Raw genomic sequence first — 8,456 nt, 5'->3', positions numbered from 1 at the left:
ATCCAAGAGGAGTGGTGAGAGTGGGTGTATGGGGTCAGGAAGGGAGGAAAGCTTTAGGATTTCTTTTACTTTAGTCCAAGTAGTCAAATAAAGAATTGACATTTGTGAATACCTCCTAGGACCCAATTTTAGGTTATATGTGGTTGGGAATAAAAAAGATAGGAAACACCATGTGGTCCCCCAACATCTAACTGGGGAGATGTGACATGCACACCCAAGAAAAAGAACAGATAAGTCTATATTAATTTGCTAATCTGAGTCATGGCTTCCACATGGTGTACATGATATGAAAAAGGATTGACTTTACCTACAAGTGCTGTAGGTAATTCATCGTCTACTGTATAGGGCCCAAAAATGTGTGTTGAGCAATTTTAATTAATACTCTAACAGATAAAAAAGCAAATTCCCAGTACATTTGCATATCATTAAAATTCTGTACTTTAAGGACAATTTGACTTTGCATGGCTTCTCTTACAATGGAGTCTATGTTAAAGGTCAGAGAGGGTACATAGTAAAAGGTATTCTCTAATGCTCCAATTAAACATAAGAGGTACTATTCCTATTCCCTGCTTTCCCACCCATTTCATAGATAAGAAAACAGGTTCAGAGAGGTTAAGTAACTTTCTCAAGGTCAACCAGCTACTAAATCTGCCTTGCTCCAAGGCCCATGTTCTCTCTTTTATTCTATACAGCCTCTGGAGGCTGAGCATAAGTGGAAGCAGCAGGATTCCAGACCACAAGGCTAATCTGTAGGTAATGAAACTGACCCTCCAAGCATGTGGGCATTTAGGGGGTGTGTAAGTTTAGGCGTGGAGTGGTAGAAGGAGCTAGAGACTGGAGGCTCCTACTCTAAGGCTATTTGGGTGCTAAATAGGAGAATAGAATAGAATAGAATAGAATAGAATAGAATAGAACAGACCAGCATTGTAATAAGACTTGTGGATATTATTAATCAGCACTCTGTTGAAAGAACGAGGGAAAAAAGAACTCCAATGATAGATGCATTTTCAATTCACTTATTGATCCTGGGCTGTTCCAACAGCCTTTGCTGGCATCAAATTACCACTACCAGCTAATGTCAATTTTCTTGACCTGACTGAAGGGAAGCATCTCTAACTCTAAATATTGGCTATTCACATGACAGTGTTATTTAATGATAAACAATGGCTCATTTGAATCCAGTGCACACTCTTGTTTGAATTCCATCTACAATCACTTATAAGAAGATTCCCTGTAACCCTGTATATTGGGTTATGAGGTGGCCTTATTCTTTTCATTCCCAATGCATGGTATAGGCAGAAGCACTGTCAGTGTAAGCACCAGCTGGCAATGGCACCTGTAGAAGGCCAGTATATAGATATTACAACATTTTACAGAGCTCTCCTCTTACAGTCTAATGTCTTCTTTGATATTCACAAGGAGAATGGAATTATGCAGCAATGACAATGCTACCACATTTTAGGACAAAGAAATGAAGGTCCCAAGAAGTGAAGTTTTGCCCACGTTTACACAGCTGGGGAGGTTCCCTCCATGCATGGGTTATCTCCACCCTTCTTCTCTCTTCTTCACCCTGATCCTTGACCTTCCACTGACTCCAGTGCTCCCCTTGTTGAAGTTCTACTCTAGCAGTATACATTCTTCCAAGATCCTTCCCGCATATGTTTCCATGTTGACCTTTCTCTGAAGTTGGTTGTTGTAACAGCTTCAAAAATGCTTGCTGGCTCTACACTTCGACACTTGAACACATGCTAGGTCATTTAAAGTCTCTATTGTTTGCATATGTTTTGTTTTTTCACCAAGTCAGGGTCCATATAAGTCTCATATGTGTTGTTGGAATAGCGCATGGAACATGCATATTTTGAGTGGAGCTCTTACTTTAAAGCCACCTTCTAAATTTTAATATCATGGCTCCTCATAGCCAGAGAACAAAGCACAAACTTAAGATTTATACTCTTTTCATACCTTCTTTCTTATCTCACCTCTCTGAGCCCCAAGTACAACTGGGCTCCATGTACGCCAGGCCATCTGTCAGCTCATAAGTTCTCACTGAGCCTGTGTATGCGGTATAATTTCTGTGTGGTATCCCTTCCTCATTTTCTTCATCACCTTTTCATGTTCAGCACATTCATTCTTTTTTCTGTGCAGACCAGACTTCCCTACACTGCCTCTTCTCTTCCAAAGGAGAATGAGAGATGGCATTACTCTCATTAAAACACACAGTCTTCCCTCATAAATAGATTCTGAGGTTTTTAGGATAAGAACTGTCCTCACCATCTCTGTACACCCAGCAACTAGCAGAGAACCTGGCCATAGCAATATTTGTACAATTAATGCAAGATGGATGCTGCTTACACTGAGCAGAAGAATCTCATTAAAGGTTAATTGCCCTTAAGTATTGGGAAACATACCTGGAAAAATTAACAAGGTAAAGAATAGGCTGGCTTGAAACAATTTTTTTTTTTTACGCTAAACTGCCTTAAGTTGCTCTGAGGCAGTGAGAGGGTCATTGCTGTTGGAGCAAATCTCTCCCCTTGCCATAAGAGATACAGGTTCCCTGAAAAGTGAAGATTGTTGCAGAGCTGTCTACTGCATTCCCAATAGGGGTCCTTGCTCTCCCCTCTACTCTGGGCTGGAGTTCCTGAAAGGCAGAGTTAGGCTTCCTGCTCTGTGCTCCCCCAGCTGTGTGTGTTCTCAGGTAGGAGGTAGTGTGAGATGCTGTCTCACACCTGTGTCCTCAGACCCTGGAGCTCCTGGAGGTTTGCAACAGACACTCTGACTCTGGTTTGCAGCAAAGCCTGGCACCTAAGTATCAGTGGACATTTTTGATCAGTACATGAATGAGCACAGCTTATAACCATCTCTTCTGCACTCCTGCTCAGGGTGCACTGAAAGGAGTTCTCCTTTTCTCAGTCTTCCTGAAGGCCTTACTCTTAGCACCCTTCTTATCCAGTTATCGTTTCTACTCTTCCTGGGCTTTTTCTGTGTGTATAGGTGTATATCTGTGTATGTATGTGTGCATATGTATGTATGTATGTATGTATTTATGTATATACATGCGTTTGGGGGAAGAGGAGTGGTAGAGTTATCTCAAGGCAGCCCAAAGAAATAAAAACAGCTGTTTTTATAAAAAGACTGGGACCTCCACTCTGGAGACTGCATGTCCCCAAAGACAGAGCCAAACAAGCAAAGAGGGAGTATCTCAAGTCTGCAGTAACTGCATGGCTTTCCAAGTGAGAACCACTTTGAAGGAGTATGTGATAATGAATGTCTTTTTAATTCTTGTTTATACTACATCCTGTCTTACTGCCTAGGAAGTCAGAGAACTTCTGATTTAAAAGGCAGAGAGAGTGTACACTGCCCCAGAACCACAAATAATTCACATACAAATGCTGATGGTAGAATTGCTTAAACACTCAGGCCAGAGGCACAGGAAGCCAACCACATGCCAGCATCCCTAATCACCATGGCAGCAAAACTATAGTGCTTGTAAAAACAGAAAAGCTAATCAGGTAAAAGGGTGACTCTCATGAAGGAGCAAAAAAACCATGAGGATAGACACAGCCACAGTCCTTGCAGAGAGCATAAAAGTATAGAGAAGCTAATGAAATCAGTAATAGAGAAGTCTGCTTCAAACAAACAAATAATAGATTTTCTTGTTATAGTTTACTTAGAACGATAACAAACTCCCTCAAGAAGGATGAATGACCATAATTAAAAGGAAATTATGAATTTAACCTTCTCCCAGATTTGCTCTTGACTCAGTTCTATTTATGATCCCAAAGCACTTACGAACCTGAGGAATAGTAGAAAATGTACTTACCTTCAGTTCTGAAGCAGGAACTTTCTGGCTGAGATGACTGAGAATGAATGAGGTTTGAAAGAAAAGCAAGCAAGTGGGCCTTGGGCTGGAAAACACCAGAACACATGCATCACTGGGAAAGACAGTTAGTTTGTTATCATAACCTTGAATAAATGTCATTATGAAGTGAACTGCATATTTCTGGTAATGTGAAGTTAGAGAAATGGAAAGAAACAATTAGATTAGGACATAATTTCCATGGCCTCAGCTAGAGAAGGCCGCTTCCAATGTTTATGACAAGGTTTATGGCATATTATGGAATTGAGACCACCCTCTTTTTTTAACATCATTTTAGAATTGCATTAAACTTTCAAGCTAGGGAATTTAATAAACTGAGGTTTTGAGGAAATGATTTTGGAAGAATTTGTTTTAAAATTTCCAGCAAACTTTTCAAGACATCTTGCAAACATTTGCCTCATTCATCTTATTAAGAAGAAGGAAATAACCCTATTGTCCATATTTCAAAAGTTCAAACAGTGAGACTGGGGAATTGTATGCTCAAGGGCACCTCGTGGAGCACGGGCCAAAACAAGGAAAATCCTCATGTTCTGCCAATTCTTCTCTGTCATAAAACTGCACAGAAATCATCCTTAATCATTCCATTATTCAAAGTAAAATTATTTAGTTTTAGGTACCGTATTGTTGGTTTTCTGTTTGCCAAAGCTTGCAGAGTAGGAATGCTCTTGGTATCAGGCACAACCTGCATGTTTAAATGCAGCCTGGGGCCAAGTTTTCGGATGGACCAGGGCTTTGGGGTGGAGTCCAAACCAGTGGCCATTTCTGGAAATACCAGCTCCAGCCCCAAGTTGAAAGAAGTTCACGTGTGGGTGGTCTGGAAAGGGCTGAGGACAGAGGTCTGCGTTTGATTTCCCAGGCACAGAAATATGTTTTATAAAGTGACTTTCCTCTGGCTTGTCCCTGAAGCAAAGCATGTTCTCTCTGGGTGCTGCCTGACACAAGGTCATTCCAGGTTAAGGATTGTTAGTGAGTAGTTGCGTGCTCTAGCAACATGCCCTGGGGCTCACATGAGGGTATTTCACAGGCCTCTTTTCCCCACCAGAATCACATAGTTCAGACAGTATGTAAAAGCTAGGCAGTGCCTTCAGAAAGCCACTGTTTATGTTACCTGGAAAAGAAGAGACACCTTGTTCTCAACCGTCAGACTTGCAGCATTATGGAAACTTTGTCAAAGATCTGCAGATGTGATTAGTTGGGAAAACTGATGGCAGGATCCAGGGAGTGAGCCCCAGGCAGGTTGGCAAATGGAGCGGGTGTCGGAGCACGGGATGCTCTTGGGAGAAGGCAAGCCTCAGCAGCTGCCCTCTGTGAGCAGTCCTGGGCAGCTCAGTTTAGGAGAGATGAAAGAAATTTCAAGGATGGGCGAGGTGACCTAAGGGTTTGGCTAAGCCCTAGGGAAGAGAGTAGGTCTTGCTATTTTAGTTCTTCCCTTTTTTGCAGGGGTGGGAGGGCTGATCTCCCTCCAATTATACAAGAAAATAGGGTAAAAATCTCTTGGAAGGAGCAGAGTAGAAATGACATGAGATTTAGAGCCAGAAGGCATGGGTTAGGGTTCTGACTCTGTTGGGTCTCTGGGTCTCCAGTGTCCTCGTGTTAAGTGGGTTGTTGTGGGGATTAAATGAGATTAGGTCTTTGAAACTGCTTAGAGAACTGTGCAATCAATCATACACCAATCCCTGTGGTTCTCCTTACAGCAGGGTCCAAAATATGATTGAAAGAGTGATCTTTTTTTAAAAGCGACCTTAGCTGGCGAGAAACTCATTCAGCTGGTGAACAATAAAAAGCAAACTTGTGAACTGGGATGCTGGCCCAACAACTGCAATACTGGGTGCTGCAAGTGCACCGCATGCCACCCCAGCCTGTGTCTTTTCCTCTGAGAGGGTGGAAAAGAGGATTGTAGGAAGCATGCATGGAGCTCTCTCTTCTTGTACAACCCAGCAGCTCAGACACTTCTGCTCTTCACAGCTCCACCACCCTCCTCAGTGTTATGCTGCTTTTGTGGAAAAGTGGGGGGGGGGGGGGAGAGGAAGAAAGGGGGGAGAGATAAGAGACAGGGAGAGAAAGAGAGAGAAGGGGAGTGAGATGGGGGAGAGAGACAGAGAGAAGGAGAGAGAGGAAGAAGGACAGAGAGAGGGGGGAAAGGCAGAAAGAGAGAGAGAAGGAGCAAGACAGAGAGAGAGAGGGAGGGAGAGAGAGAAAGAGAAAGAGAGGGGGAGAGATTTGGGGATGTGACTGAGTAAAGAGACAGAGCTTGGGGAGGGATATGGAATGGGGAGCAAGAAGTCACAGGAGCAGGTGTCCTTCACATATGTAGGGCTGTTCCATTTGCACAACACATAAAATGCTGGGGGTTGAAAAGTAACTCTCTAAAGAATGCACACTCCTCTTGTATTTCTCCTTTACCTACATGGTCACAATACTTCTAATGCCAGGTGTGTGGGTGGTTTTCCACACATCAAAGATCTGACACCAGCTGGTGTCCTATAATTCAATTCAGTTCTGATACTATCTATCTGGAGAGAGTATTACGGCTTATGGGATAAGGGCTCATATTCCACGAAACTGCTCCCCAGTTCAGATGCCAATTGCAAGTCCCAGGTTGTCACTCGTGCTTCTGAATTTATAAATCTAGGTTCCCACGACCCCTTCCTTGAGTTGTGTAATTTGCTAGAATGGCTCACACAACTCCGAGAAATACTTAGGTTTCCAGGTTTATTATAAAGAATATTATAAAAGATACAAATGAACAGCCAAATGAAAATGTAGATGTGTTCAGCAACCTAGAAACTCTTCAAACTCTGTACTTTGGGGGTGTTTATGGAGGTTTAATTACATAGGCGAGATCTCAGAGTTGCCTCATTAGAAGAAAAGTCACTCCTATCACCCAGAATCATCCAAGGGATTTAGGAACTCTGTTTCAGGAACCAAGGTCAAAGACCAAATATTAGAACAAAAGATGCCTCTAGTGCACTTATCACTCAGGAAATTACAAGGAATTTAGTAGCTTTATGCCAGGAACTAGGAACAGAGGTCAATATATACTTTTTCTATTGCTTCACATATCTTTGCTGAAATATGCCATTGAAGCAATAATAAAAATTTACGTAGTGCTTCCTTCCTATGTGCCAGCCACTAAAATTGTTCTAAGTGCCTTGCATGTGTTGACATTTGATTTTTACAATGAATGTGGGAGATGGGCTTGTTGACTCCAATTACCCAGGAGGTCCAGAGAAGCGCAGTCACTAGCTAGAGGCATGATACATACCTAAGGTTCTATTCTCAAAATGATGACTAGCCATTGGGTTTTCAGGTTTCAAAAGGAATCTTCTGGCTTCTTCATGGAGAATGGATTGACGGAGCAAGAGGGGAAATGGGGAGCAACTGTACAGGTCGGGGCTTAGTTGGAGTTGCTTAAAGGGATAATGGAAAATGAGGAAGTGATAACAGCAAGTATGGACGAGTACTTTCAGAAGTTTTTATGCTAGAGGGTCGCAGAGAGGGAGTCAACATGGGGTAAGGGAGGCATTCTCTTCAGTAAAGGGTCTCATGAGCATGTGTATGTATTGATGGGAACATCCAATGGGGAGGGGCCCCTGGGGAGGCAGATGACGGTGCTAGAGATGTTGCAGGACACAATATGAGAAGGCAGGAGGGGGTCATTGGCAGAAGTGGGACATTTCAGCCAGAATGACAAGATGGCCTGTGGGAGGCAATGGCCTGACCATGGAAAGATGAGGGCCTGCCTGCTTAATTGTTTATGTTCTCACAGAAATATGAAGAAATGTTATTTTAGTTTGATCTAACATTTGGGTGATTTCACCAATTTCTGAGCTATCCAGTGAATTAGGAGCATGTATTTGACATAGGCGCATGACCAAAAGAGCTCACCAAAGTCATGCCACCTAGAGAAGAGGATCAACTGCAGACACAAATTTAGCTTCTGCCCATAAAACCAAAGGAAGCAAACTTCTTACAGGTTCACATTTCCTATTCTGACGCCACTTCCAGTGGTAAAGGGAATATGTTGAAATCCATTTGCAGAACACCTCTACTGCACAAAAAGCTCAGCAATAACAACTGGCACAGAGATGGTGCTCAACAAAAGATTTTTGTCCCATCCCCACTCAGACTCTTCTGTCATTAGCACCTTCACAATACATTTGGCCCTTGGATCCTCATAACAACAGCATGTACAGAAAGGCAAAGATTTATCCATTCATTTGCTTATTTATTCAGCACTCCTTTATTTTTTTAAAAAAATTTATTTATTTATTTATTTATTTATTTATTTATTTATTTAAGATTTTATTTATTTATTTGAGAGAGAGAGAGCTAGGGGTGGGGCAGAGGGAGAGGCACAAGCAGATTCCCCACTGAGCAGGGAGCCTGACATGGGGCTCAATTCCAGGATGCTGAGATCATGACCTGAGCCACCAGGCACCCCAAGCACTCCTTTGATTGTGTGTACCTCATACTTGGCCCCCTATTGGGTGCCGGGGAGACAGATGAGTATGACAGTCTCTGACCTAGCGGAGTTCGTCTAGTTGGTAAGAAGGACCACACAAGAATAAATCTGTAA

Source organism: Ursus arctos, unplaced genomic scaffold (genome assembly GCF_023065955.2).
Source record: "Ursus arctos isolate Adak ecotype North America unplaced genomic scaffold, UrsArc2.0 scaffold_34, whole genome shotgun sequence".
NCBI lineage: Eukaryota > Metazoa > Chordata > Mammalia > Carnivora > Ursidae > Ursus > Ursus arctos.
Note: the sequence above shows the minus strand (reverse complement) of the source record.